The 13,006-nt window shown below is 51.1% G+C and overlaps 1 protein-coding gene across 1 annotated transcript in view; it reads left to right on the forward strand.

The window, feature by feature from the left end:
• The first annotated feature begins 495 nt into the window (after positions 1 to 495).
• Positions 496 to 13,006, forward strand: part of HTR1D (5-hydroxytryptamine receptor 1D) — a 17,247-nt gene continuing 4,736 nt past the window's right edge. Inside the window, exon 1 of the mRNA XM_049617847.1 lies at positions 496 to 617. The gene's annotated coding sequence lies outside the window, so the exon portion shown is untranslated. The remainder of the gene's footprint in view (positions 618 to 13,006) is intronic.

Consider the following 13,006-nt stretch of genomic DNA (forward strand, 5'->3'; position numbering starts at 1 on the left):
TTTTGTGCACTATGTCCCCCGTGCCTAGAACATGCCTGACACACAGATCACTATTTGTTAAATGAAGAAAAAAAAAATCCCACCAGGGATGAAGGCGCAAGAGAGGTACGGCTGGGGGTCTCTGGGCGTGGCCCACCTCCCACCCGCCACTGCGGACCCAGTCCGCCCGCTCTCCTACAGGTGCGGCGCGGGGAGTCAGGGGCGGGGCCGGCGCCCACCCACCCCTGCGGCTGGGCCGGGGGTGGCGGCGGGGGCTCGGAGCTCCCCGCCCGGCCGGGACTGGAAGGGGCAGAGCCTGAGGGCCGCGGGCGGGGGGCAGAGTGGGGAGCGAGCCTCGCGGGGGAGGAGCTGGGGGAGGGGAGCGAGGAGGAGCGGCGGGCGCGGTTAGCGGAGCGCGGAGCGCGAGCCGCAGGGCGCCGGCCGGGGCGGAGGGAGGTGGGGCCGCGAGGGCGCGGGCCGGCCCGAGCCCCCGGGGGCGGCGGGGCGGGCGGCGCCGGGAGCTCGCCTGGGGTCGCGGCGGAGATGCGGCGGCCGCCGGCGGAGAGACGCGGCGCGAAGCGAGGAAGCAGGACCCGGGCGGGCGAGCCCGGGGTCCGCACCTGCGCGGCCGGGAGCGGGTAAGCGCTCGGAGCCGAGTGCCGCCCGGGGAGGGGCGCACCGGGGCCCTCGCGGCAGCCAGTCCGGCCGCGGCGGCCGTCCCGAGGGCGCTGGGGCGGGGAGAGGGCGCCGCGCCTCGGGGTCTCGGTGACCCCGCGCGGCCCCCTTCTTGGCGCCTTCGGACGGGAAGCGCGCGCGCGGGGCAGGTGGTCCCGGAGGACGAGTCCGACCCGCGGGGAGCGTCTGGGGGGCGCCGTCCGGGGCCCCGGGACGCGGGGGGGGGGGGCGCCGAGACAGCGCCCGGAGGCGGCTGCGGGGTGCAGGCGCGCGTTCGGGGTGCCCCGCGCCGGGAAGAGACGGGTTGGGGCGAGGGGCGCGCCCCGAGGTCGGGGGCTGCGACGCCCCCGCGTGGCCCCGGGAGGCGGAGGGAAGCCGGGCGCTGCCCCCTGTCGGCCAGGGCGGCGTGCGACGCAGCGCGGGGCCGGTTCTTTCTGGAGGGGGAGTTGAATGAGCGAGCGTCCAGTGTGGAGCCTCGGTTGCCAGACCCGAAGCCCGGCAGGCCCTGACTTGCTTTGTGACCTTGGGCAGGTCACTGCCTCTCTTCGAACTTAAGTTTGCACATCTGCGCATCTTCTCCCACCCTGCAGGATCCGTGGGAATAAATGAGATGCTATAAGGATGCCTTTTTATAAACTGTAAAGTTCTATACAAATCCTAGCTAATCATGTAATGTCGGAACTGCAAGGGTGCAAAGAAATCTGCTTTGCTGCAGATGGGGAGAGTGGAGAATAAATCTTGCCCAAGGTCGCATTGCTTGGAAGAGGATATAAGACTAAAGTCCCCTGCCTCACCAGCTCTGGGGAAGGTCGAAGTTAAGAGCAGGTGCTCTCCATCAGATTGTCTGTATTAGCAAACCCGGCTTGGTTATTTACTAGCTGCCTGACCTTGGGGAAGCCCTGAACCTCTCTGAGCGTGGTTTTCTTCCATGTGAAATGGGTTAAGAATGCAGCCTTCCAGGCTCGCCGTGCAAATCAAATGTGGTCTTTGCTCAGCACAGTACCTGGCCACAAGCAACAGCTCAGTCATTAGTGGCAATAATTGCTCTGGTCAAAGTCATCTCTCAGTCTCTTCCTTGGAATCAGCCTCCAGTGTTTTCTAATTGAGCACACATCACCAGTCTGTGCTGCCCTCTGGACTGCACAGCCACTGGCCGGGGTCTCAGCCTTCCTCACAACGACATGGAGGGACGCTTTACCAACAGCAGCAAACAAGGCCTCTTGAGCAGCTGGGCCTTCTCCAGCCTTTGGTCCTGTCCAAGTGGAGAGAAAACTGGTATCCAGCTAGGATGCTGGCTAGAGGGTGACATAGGAGGGAGGGGCTGGCCAGCTGGACATGACTGGGCAGGGCACAGGGCCTCCTCTCCTCCCCATGGTGCCTAGTACAGGCCTGGAAATACAGCTTTCTTAGAGTTTGTCAGTTACATGATGGGTAAATAATGAGGGTAAATTTACAGGGTGGTCCCTTTTCCCCAAGGCCCCAGATGGATGACAGTTCTTGATGAAGTGATGTGACTATAAGCGGAAATACAGATCCTCAGAGCTGGGAGTCCCTGGGACCTGAGAGGTCCCTCTCATTGCAGACAGCTCCTGTCTGAGGCACACAGAGGGGCAGGGGTCTGCCAAGGTCACCAGTATCCTCCAGCAAAGCTGAATTCTGCAGACGCCGTTCAGTCTTTAACTTTCTCAGCAGCAGATGACCCTGCCGACCGCACCTTTCCTCTGGACACCCTCTCTTCTGGCTCCTGCAATTTAACACTGTCATACTTGCCCTTCTTCGTCTCTTGTTTTTGCAGGTTTATCTTCCTTTCTACAGCCATTAGCTGCTCTGCTCCCCCAGGCCCTCTGCTCTGCTCATACTAGACACTCTCCCTGGGTGATCTCATCCACCCCATTGGCTTTAGTTACCACCTCTGTGCATGTGACTCATAAAAGTTTGTCTCCAGCTCAGATCTCTCCTCAGGCTGTAGACCCATTTAGGTCTTATCAGCCTCACAGTGTTCTAGACCCTGGGGACATAGCGATGAGCTAGACAGAAGGTATGTTTTGGGAGTTGGTGGGGGTGGAGGGGGGAGACAAGTAACAGATGAGCAGAAAATGCCAGATAGGTTCAAGTGCTAAAATGAGCATCAAGCAGGGTGATGTGATAGAGGAGGAGAACTACTTGATATTGGCTGGTCAAAGCTTTGCCAAAGAGGTGATACTTAAGTGTGGGGCGGGCAGGCGGTAAGAGATGAAGTCAGAGAGGTGGCTTGGGGGGCAGGCAACATAGGGCCTTGTAGGCCACGGTGAGGATTTCGGATTTTGTTCTGAGATGGGAGCCGTTGGAGAGTTTCAGACTGCAGAGAGGGGCTGCTGTGATTTCTGGGCTCAGGTGGGCCTCACAAAGGAGTTCTGTATTGATTGCAAGCCTACTGTGCCACAGTCACTGGAGTGCGGAGGGAATAGGTAGCCCTTCAAGGGGCTTCTAGCCCAGGAGTGAGAGGCACAGACAAACCTGGAGTCAGGAGAGGGTTTAAAGGAGGGAGATTTTGCTTCTGCTTCATCAGAAAAGGCTTCCTGGAGGAAGCGGCTTTTGAGAAGGGCCTCAGAGAACAGAGAGCAGATTACATTAGGCATGCATGAAGGCAAGAGTGCCCTTCCGTGCAGAGGGCAATCAGCCTGAACCAAGTGGCTCCAAATGTGTGGGGGGAAGTCAAGGGAGGGGAGACAGGACCTGTAGGAGAGTAAGAGGTGAGGTGAGGGAGGAAGTCTGGGCTGCTCAGAGCAAGATCCTGGGTCTGGCCACTTAAGCACTGTGTGACCTTGAGCTGATTGCATTACCTTTCTTAGCCTCAACGGGCTCATACTTGGAAGTATGAGGGAAGAGAAGGGAGAGGGAGGATGCCAAGTGCTGGGGATGGGTGGATGGGAACAGTATAACGGCTACCAAGGAGGAAACAGAAGGGGCTGGTGTGGATGAGAAAGAAGGTGGCTGTATTGAGTTTGGGACCTCCCAAACTCCCATGAGTGGTGGAAGGAGTGGACAAGTTTCAGCAAAAGGAAAGTGTTGAATTTTATCCCGGGAGTGAAGGTGCAGTTGATGAGTAGATGAGGGGTACCCCACACAGAGGGCACTGGGCTTCTTGACACATGTATACCACTCACCCCCTTCCTGAACTCAAGTCCTGCAGGGAGACAGGCAGTCAGCAAGTGAGCCCAGTGGGGTGGGGAGGAGGGAGTGACTAGTTCCATCTCTTGGGTCCAGAGAAATCTCCAGAGAGCGCGGAGGAGATGGGAGAAAGGGCATTCCAGGTAGAGGGAATAGCCTGGACAAAGGCTCAGAAGAGTGAGAACCACAGTGTTTTTGCAGGAAGAGGTTCCCAGCCACGCAGAGATGGGGTGTTCTGCTGAGTGCAGGTGAATAAGAGGAGGAGAGGAAGGGCTGGATTCTTGATGGGAGAGCAACAGGACGTGAATAAAAAGGAGTCAGGATGCAGGGAGGGCAAGGTTCTCTCAGTCCTGTGGAGCAGGTGTCACTTGCTGACTGCATCTGTCCTCCAGTGCTCAGCTCCATAGCCACTTTCAGAGGGGCTCTCAGAGTTGTGGCAGGTTATCTGTCCCTCCTACTTTCCCCGTGGCTCCCTTCATGCTCCGATGTCATCTCCGTCATGTCATCCCAGGCTCCAGGAGGGTGTTCCTGGGGCCACCGCAAGTCTTCCCAGGGTCCACATATGTTGCTTATGCCAACACGTGGCGGGCTTTAAATAGAAAGCTATTAAATGGATGAGGAAACAGGCTCAGAAAAACTTGCCCAAAGTCACAGAGCTAGTAAGTGGCAGAGCTGGGGAGCAAATCCAGTCTACCTGACTCTGAAGCTTGTGCTCCCAACACAGCTGTATTGTGCCTCCCAGCAGGGCGAACAGATGGTGAATAGCAGGTTTGGATCCTGTAAGCACTAACAAATTCAGTGTTTGATTTCTAGGAACTGAATTCCTGTTGTTCATATCTTGTTTATCCAGTCTGGAGAAGACAGCCTCTCGTTTGTCCTGAAAATGGTTTCACTCCATCAGCTCAGGTGTTCTCTGGGGACCCAGATGTGCAGCATGGGGGAGTGGCAGGTTGAGCTCCAGGACCCTGGGGTGCAGCCCTAAAGGTTTCTGGTAGAGTGTGGTCTGCCCCGCCAGTCTGCTCTGAGAATTACTCCCCTAGTATGGAAACTCAGATTGAGATGACTGGGAGATTTGAGGATGCCAAAAGCATATGGTGTGAAACGGCCACGAGAGCCACTAGATACTTCTGTCCTGAGTCTCAAGTTCCTGCTGCAAATGGGAGGCAATGGAAGGAGCTCTGACGGGAATCTGAAGACTTGATCTCTGCCTGTGACTCACTGTGTGCCCTTGGGCAAGTGTCTTACTCTCTCTGGGCCTCTCTCCCTGTCAGCACCATGAGGGAGTTGGACTAGAGGATTCCCGAGTCTTTCCCACTCTGACGCTCAGATCCTTCTTAAACCCTAGAGCTGACGTCGCTCTCATCCCTTGCACAACTCATTGTGGTGCAGGAAGCAACAGCATCGCCTTGTCAGAAATGCCGAATCTCAGGTCCCGCTCTGGTCCCATGGAGTCAGGGCCTGCACTTTCCATACAGTCCCCAGGGAGTGCGTGTGCTCCTTCCAGCGTGAGATGTGCTGCAGTGGCTGTTTCTGCCCTCTCTCTGATCTGTGCAGGCGGAGAGGTATGTGCTGAGGGCTGACGGCAGAGCTCATTCAGGTGGGAGTGATGGAGCCTGGCATAGAACACGTCCCCAACAAAGAGTTTGTGAGTGTGTGCAGGCGTGTGTGTGTGGGGGGGCGGGTTTTGTGCAACGAAGGAGGGAGTGGAACTGACTCGTTCACCTTTCCTGAGCGGGGGAGCATGGAGACAGCAAGCTGGACTCCTATCCTAGATCTGCAGTCTCAGACCAGCCATGTCTCGAAGCCGCAGTTCTCTGCCCTGGGAAATGGGAATAATACCAGTAAGACTGACTTCGGAGGTTGTGGTAGGCCTTAAATGAGTTGAGAAAGGAGAAGTGCTTAAAACAGTGCCTGGCATATAACAAGCTCTTGATAACACTGGCCATCACTTTACTACTACTACCGGTCTCGCCCCCGCCCCCACAGCCCCCTGTCCGCCCCAACCCTGCCCCTGGATTGTGATTGTGCGGAGTTCCCAGAGGACCGAGATCCGAAATGACCCCTAGGGGGCGATATCACCCCTGTTGAGAACCCCTGGTTCTAGAACACGGCCAGCCAATAGAAATAGAAAGCAAGCCAGATTGTATATATAAACCACATCTTCTTTATCCATTCATCAGTGGATGGACATTTAGGCTCTTCCATAAAATGCAGTACTACTTGGCAATGAGAAAGCATGAAATCCTGCCATTTGCAGCAACGTGGATGGAATTGGAGGGTATTATGCTAAGTGAAATAAGTCAGAGAAAGACAGATATATGTTTTCATTTATATGTGGAACTTGAGAATCTTAACAGAAGACCATTGAGGAAGGGAAGGGGAAGAATAGAGGTAGGGAGGCAAACCATAAGAGACTCTTAAATACAGAGAACAAACTGAGGGTTGATGGGGGGTGTAGGGGGCGGGGGAAATGGGTGATGGGCATGGAGGAGGGCACCTGTTGGGATGAGCACAGGGTGTTGTATGTAAGCGATGAATCATGGGATCCTAACCCCCAAAACCGAGAGCACACTGTATACATTGTATGTTAGCCAACTTGACAATATATTATATTAAAAAAAAAAAGAAAGCCACAAAGTTCATTTTAGATTTAGAAAATTTAGAGGTAGCTGTGTTAAAAGAAGAAAAAAGTGAAATTAATTTCAATCATATTTTATTTACTCAATAAGTCCAAAATATTATCATGCAACTGATATAAAAAATTGTTAGTGAGATATTTTATTCTTTTTTTTTAACTCTTTGAAACTCAGTGTGTTTTGGGGTGCCTGGGTGGCTCAATAGGGTAAGTGACCAGCTCTTGATTTTGGCTCAGGTCATGATCTCAGAGTTTGTTGAGAGCCCATATAGGGTTCTGTGCTGACAGCGTGAGCCTGCTTGGGATTCATTCTCTCTGTCTCTCCCTCTTTCTCTCTCTCTGTCTCTCTCTGTTTCTCTCAAAATAAGTCAATAAACATTAAAAAAGAAAAGGAAAATGACACTCAGTGTGTTTTACACTACAGCACATCTCAGTGGCCACCTTTAAAGCACTCAGTGGCCATGTGTGGCCAGGATTGGCTATTCTAGAGTTTCTCAGCACTGGCTCTCAATCCCAGCTGTGTCACATACTACCTGTGTGGCCTTAGGCCAGTCATTTTCACTTCTCTAGACCTCAGTTTTCTCATCTGTAAAATGGGCATACTAACTCTGCCCCAAGGGGTAGTTAGAGGCAGATGATGAGAGTTTAAAACCCCATTTGCCCACTTTCGCACAAGCATGGGAGAATCTAGTGAGTTGTCAACCAACCACAAAGGCAAGAGCCTTTATGTGACACACTTAGTCTTCCAAGGTGGCCCCTTCCCTGCTGAAAGCTGGTAATAACCCAGTGCCAAGCTGAAAGTAGGAAGAGGCTGAGTTCTCATACTTCCCTGGCTATTGCAAAGGCCTGGAAAACAGGCTTCGCCTGCCTTGGACTTTTTAAAGATAACCAGCGATCACCCAGGCCAGAGGTTCTCAATCTCCTCGAAACATTTAGGGAGCTTGAAAAAATTACAGTGCCTGGGCTCTAGGTGGGTTAAGGACTGGACATTTGTATATATATATTTTTAACAGTATTTGTATGTTTTTAAAGCTCCCCTAGGAGATTCTAATGCACAGCCAGAGAATCTCTGATCTGGTCCAACCCTCGCATTTTCAAGATGGAGAAACTGAGGCCCAGAGCAGGGACTCACTTATCTGAGGCCACAGAGAGTTCATGACAGAGCCAAGCAAAAGCTCAGGGCTCCCACCTCTCAAGCCAGGCTCTGTTCGCAGAGTCCATTCCTCACCAGTTCAGGGAGACTTTCATAAACAGGTATCGATCTCTTGCTCTGGGTCAGGTGTCAGGGCTGTAGGGGTTAAATAAGACATGGTCCCTGCACTCAAGGTCCGGTGATGGAGACAGTCCAGCATGGTAAGCACTATGTGGTGGTCAACCAGAAGCAGGATATCTAACCCAAGCTGGGCTGGGGGGAGGTTAGGGAAGGCCTCCTGGGGAGATACCAGAGCTTAGTCCTGAAGTGTGATTTGGGTTAGGCAAGCAGAGGGGATACTTTCCAGGCAGAGGACACAACAGGGACAGAGGTTCAGAGCAGGAAACAGCACTGGGCACCCCGTGCCATGAAAACTACCAAATCTGTGCCACCAGAGTACAAAGGTCACAGCCAGCTGGGTCAGGAGATGATGCTGGAAATATAAATAAAGACCAATTCATAAAGGGTCTCTTAGACCAAGCTGTGAAGCTGGGACTGAATCCCAGGTGCCTTGGGAGCCACTAGAGGATTGTAAAAGAGTGACGTGGTCAGACTTTTAGTTAAAAGGAAGATTCTGGATGTGATATGGTAAGCGAATAGAGAGGGGCCAGGAGTGGCAGCAGGGAGACCATTTAAGCCAAAGAAGATGGTGGCCTGAAACAGGAGAGTGGTGGCAAGGGCAGAGAAGGGAGAAAAGAGCCAAGGCAGAGTTAGGTTTATGCATTAGAATTTAGTTATTCAGCAAATGAGGGGACTATATCAGTCAGCTATTGCTGTGTAACAAACCATCCCCAAACTGAGTGGATTAAAAGGACATTTATTACTACGAGTCATGCATCTGGAGATTGGCTGATTTAATCGGAAATTGGCTGGGCATTTCTACTGGTTTAGCTGGGCTCACACATGCATCTGTTGGTCAGTTGGGGGGCTCTGTTCTAGGCTGGCTTTGGCTGGGGCAGTTGGCTGAAGTGGCCCTGCTTCATGTGTCTTCGCCTCCTCTCGGGACCAGTGGGCTCGCCCGTACGTGTTCTCATGGCAATGGCAGAGTGCAAGTGGCAACATGCACAGCCTCTTCAAGACTAAATCTGAAACTGGCTCATTGTCATTTCTGCCTCATGCTGTTGACTATAGCTAGTCCATGCTGAATTCGGACTTGAGGGACAAGGAAATATACCCCTCCTTTTGACAGGGGAAGGTGGAGGCAGCACAGGGTAGTAGAAACACTGAGCTGAGCTGCGAGGGGTGCCAACCCTCGCTATGTGGTCCTGGACAAGGCACCTGCCTCTCTGGGCATCAGCAATCTCAGCTGATTAGATTGGATTGCATCACTTAAAATGTTCCTTCTAGGGTGCCTGGGTGGCTCAGTTGGTTAAGCATCCAACCTCGACTCAGGTCATGATCTCTCAGGTCTGTGAGTTTGAGCCCCACGTCGAGCTCTGTGCTGAAAGCTCCGAGCCTGCCTGGAGCCTGCTTCAGATTCTGTGTCCCTCTGTCCCTCTACCCCTTCCCCACTCATGCTCTGTCTCTCTCAAATGAATAAACATTTACAGTTTTTAAAAAAATAATAAAAATAAAATGTTCCTTCTAAATCATGTTTGCCAGTGGGGCACCTGGGTGTCTCAGTCAGTTGAGTGTCCGACTTTGGCTCAGGTCGTGATCTCGCAGTCCATGAGTTCGAGCCCCGCGTCGGGCTCTGTGCTGACAGCTCGGAGCCTGGAGCCTGCTTCAAATTCTGTGTCTCCCTCTCTCTCTCTGCCCCTCCCCTACTCATACTCTGTCTCTCCCTCTGTCAAAAATAAATAAACATTAAAAAAAATTTAAATCATGTTTGCCGGAGAGGGACTGTTAATTATAACTAACTGTAATTGAGGGAGCATTTACTATATGGCTGGGCTTTCTGTTCAGCTCACTAATACATAACAGCAGTTTGAGGTTCGTATTGTTATTATCCCCATTTTCTTTCTTCCTTTCTCCCTCCCTTCTTTCCTTTAAAAGATTTTATTCTTAAGTAATCCCTATACCCAGCGTAGGGCTCTGTACCCAACCCTGAGATCAAGAGTCGCACACTCCACCGATGGAGCCAGCCAGGCGCACCTTGTCCCCATTTTCCACCTGAAGAAACAGCTCAGAGAAGTTAAGTGACAAGCCCAGGGTCTCCTTTTGACCCCTAGAACTGGTGGCTAAGGTTCTTAGGCACTTAGGCACTTAACCACTACTTTTTTTGGGTAAACGTTTTACAAAAACAAAAGTGCCCCAAACACGTGTACAGCCTGATGAACTTTCAAAGAGGAACACACCCAGCTGGAGAAGTAGAACATGACCTTCATTCACCCAGAAGCCCTCTCGTGCTCCCTCCCAGTCACTGCATCCCCTTGCCTCAAGGGCAACACTCTCACATGACTTCCATCCGTGTAGGTGAGTTTTGCCTGTTCTTGAACTTTATGAAATTTGAATCACATGTGGTATCACAGTGTTGAGCATAAGAAGCTTCTTCTGTGTGGTTGTGTGTAGGGGGCAGTTGGCATTCCTTCTCACTGATGTGTGATATTCTGCTGGATGGATATGCCACAATCATTTGTCCCTTCTTCCACTGCTGTCTGTTTGGGTAGTTTTCAGTTTATGGCCGTTAAATAGTGCCTATGTGAGCAATTCTTACACAAGTGTTTAGGCGGATGTACATGCATGTTTTTGTTAGTTCTAGAGCTGGGAGTGGAGGTTTTTGGTCAGCGGTTTAGCTATGTTTTATCTTCTACATTTTCCAGATTTTATAATTAGAGAAACGGGTGAAAGATTGACTCGCTCAAGATACTAATTAGAAGTCAAAACTTGCACTCAGATGTAGATAGATACACACGCACGTACATACCCCTGTTAACACTTTTCTAGTCTCACCCACATACATTATTTCATGCTCCTGATGCCCCCCAGGAGGTAAAGTTGATACTGTGATTTTACAGGGAAGGAAACTGAGGCTGAGGGAGGTCCCATGCCATAGAGAGAAGGAGACGATATAACAAATGTGGATGCGCTTTGTAAAATATAAAGCACTCTGGGGTGCCTGGGTGGGTCAGTCGATCAAGTGTCCGACTTCGGTTCAGGTCATGATCTCACGTTTCATGGGTTCGAGCCCCACGTTGGGCTCTGTGCTGACAGCTCAGAGCCTGGAGCCTGCCTCAGATTCTGTGTTTCTCTCTCTCTCTCTCTCTCTCGAAAATAAATAAACATTAAAAAAAAAATAAAATGTAAAGCACTCTTCAGATTTGTGGAGAATGATTTCCCCATCCAGGGCTCATGCAGCCATACCGCACGGCTTTTAGAGAAAGATCAGACAACAATTTCTCTGGGGGGTATTTTTCCTGCTGCAACAAATCTTTATCACAGAACCCTGTTTTGTTTTGTTTTGTTTTTCCTTACAAAAGGATGAGCCTGGCTTCTGAGGCTACATTAAACCCACATATCCTCTTGGTTTCTGGCAAGGTTTTATGACTCCGTTAAGATAAAGATCCTTCAGAAAGGGGAGGTGACTGATCTTCTGCAAACCGAATGAGCCCTGGGTAGGAAACCCTTGTTAAGACGGCTCCAAAGAGGCCCTGCTGGGGACCAGCCACTGTCTGGGCTTGTACCCTTCCCACTGAATCCACAGAGCAGTTCTGGGAGAAAGGTGCTATTACCCCAATTTACAGATGAAGAAGAAATCCCAGGAGGTGAAATGACTGGCCTCCATTTCACAGTTGGGATTGTTTGGAGAGGAAGGAACCCAGAAATCCTGCTGGGGGCCTGTTGGACTGTTTCTCAGTCCATTTGAACTGGCTCAACTAGGAAAAGCATGAGCTGGTACAAACAAGGTTTCCTGGGTACAGAGGTTACTCATGGACATCCAAGAATAGGAAGGAGTGCCATTGGGTCTGGAAGCTTCCTTTCTCCTCTCTTGAGGTAGGTGGTTCTCCTTTCTCTGCTCTTTTCTCTGTTCCCTCCCTTCTGCCTCTCTCTGCAGACCTCTTTTCTTATTTACCACCGCTTTTCTGCGGCCCCCAAACCTGCCTTGGCCTCAGTCATGACAGTGGCCAGACATCAGCCTCAGGATCCTTAGCTTGAAGTTTTTTCCCCTTCCATCATCAATCCATTAACCTGCTCACGGTCTCTTTGCTGAATTCCCAGGAGAGAATCTGACTGGTTCATTTGGGGTCCCATGTCACCCTGGTCCAATCAGCTGTGGGTAGAGGTGGTCTGTGGAACAAGTTGAGAATGAGACTCTGGTTTCCACCACCGCCCCTGCCCCTCCCCCCCCTTCTCACAGCAGAGACATTAGAGCTGAGGGTGTACGGTGTAGCTGGGGTCTGTGTAACTTGATTTCGGGGAGATGCTACTGGGCTGAGGGGAGTCCTCGCTGCTGCCATGATGGCTCCCGGGGGTGGGCAGGAGAGAAGCTCCCTAGTGTGGCTGGTAGTTCCGACAATGGCAGACATCACTCACCTAAATGGATATTGGTGACTTGTTGGACAGTGGACAGAAGACACCTTGTTGCCTGCAGACCTGAATGTACTCGGACGCATCATAGAGAAACCAGAGAACTCGTCATTCCCTATGTTGGGCATTTGGATCCATGATCTTATCAGTTCTCCCCAAGCTCCTTTGAGGAATGGATTATCATCTCCATCACTGAGGCTATGCAGGCCCAGAGAGCTTAAGCGACTTGTCCAGTGGCCATAGCAAGAAAATGGACAGCAGGAATTGGAACCCGATCCTGCCTGACTTAAAATGTATGCTTTTAGCCATTGCCTGCCATCTTTGTTACCGTCATTACATTTGTTCAGGTCTTCACAATTTAATGCACATCATGTACATGATCTTATTGGAAGTACTAAACACCCTTTGGGGCAGCATAGCCATGCTTATGTTCCCATTTTACCAAGGAAGAAATTGAGGGTCAAAGACAAGTCGTGACTTGCCCTTGGTTACCTGCTGGTGGGTGGCAGAGCTGGGACCAGAACCCAGAACTTCTGGATTCAAATGTATCAACAGGTATTAATGTATCAAAATATATCAGTGCTACTCTTGGTAGTAGGGTTCTTTTTGTTTTTTTTACAATGTACAAAACTGATTAAGAAAAATTACAAATCTATCATTCCCTACAAAAGAGTATATCTAAAATATACATACAGCTCAAAGAATAATAATAAACATCTATGTACCTACCACCGCCTCAAGAAATAGAACATCATTGATACCTTTAAAAACCCTCCACCATCATATTCCTGCATTTTCTCCCCTCCAGGGGTGACCACCGTCCTGGACTTTATGTTTAATATTTCCTTGCTTTTCCTTATGGCTTTGCCACATATATTTGTATCTCTAGACAGTGTGTTTCTTCTTAC

This window comes from Panthera uncia, assembly GCF_023721935.1.
Source record: "Panthera uncia isolate 11264 chromosome C1 unlocalized genomic scaffold, Puncia_PCG_1.0 HiC_scaffold_4, whole genome shotgun sequence".
NCBI lineage: Eukaryota > Metazoa > Chordata > Mammalia > Carnivora > Felidae > Panthera > Panthera uncia.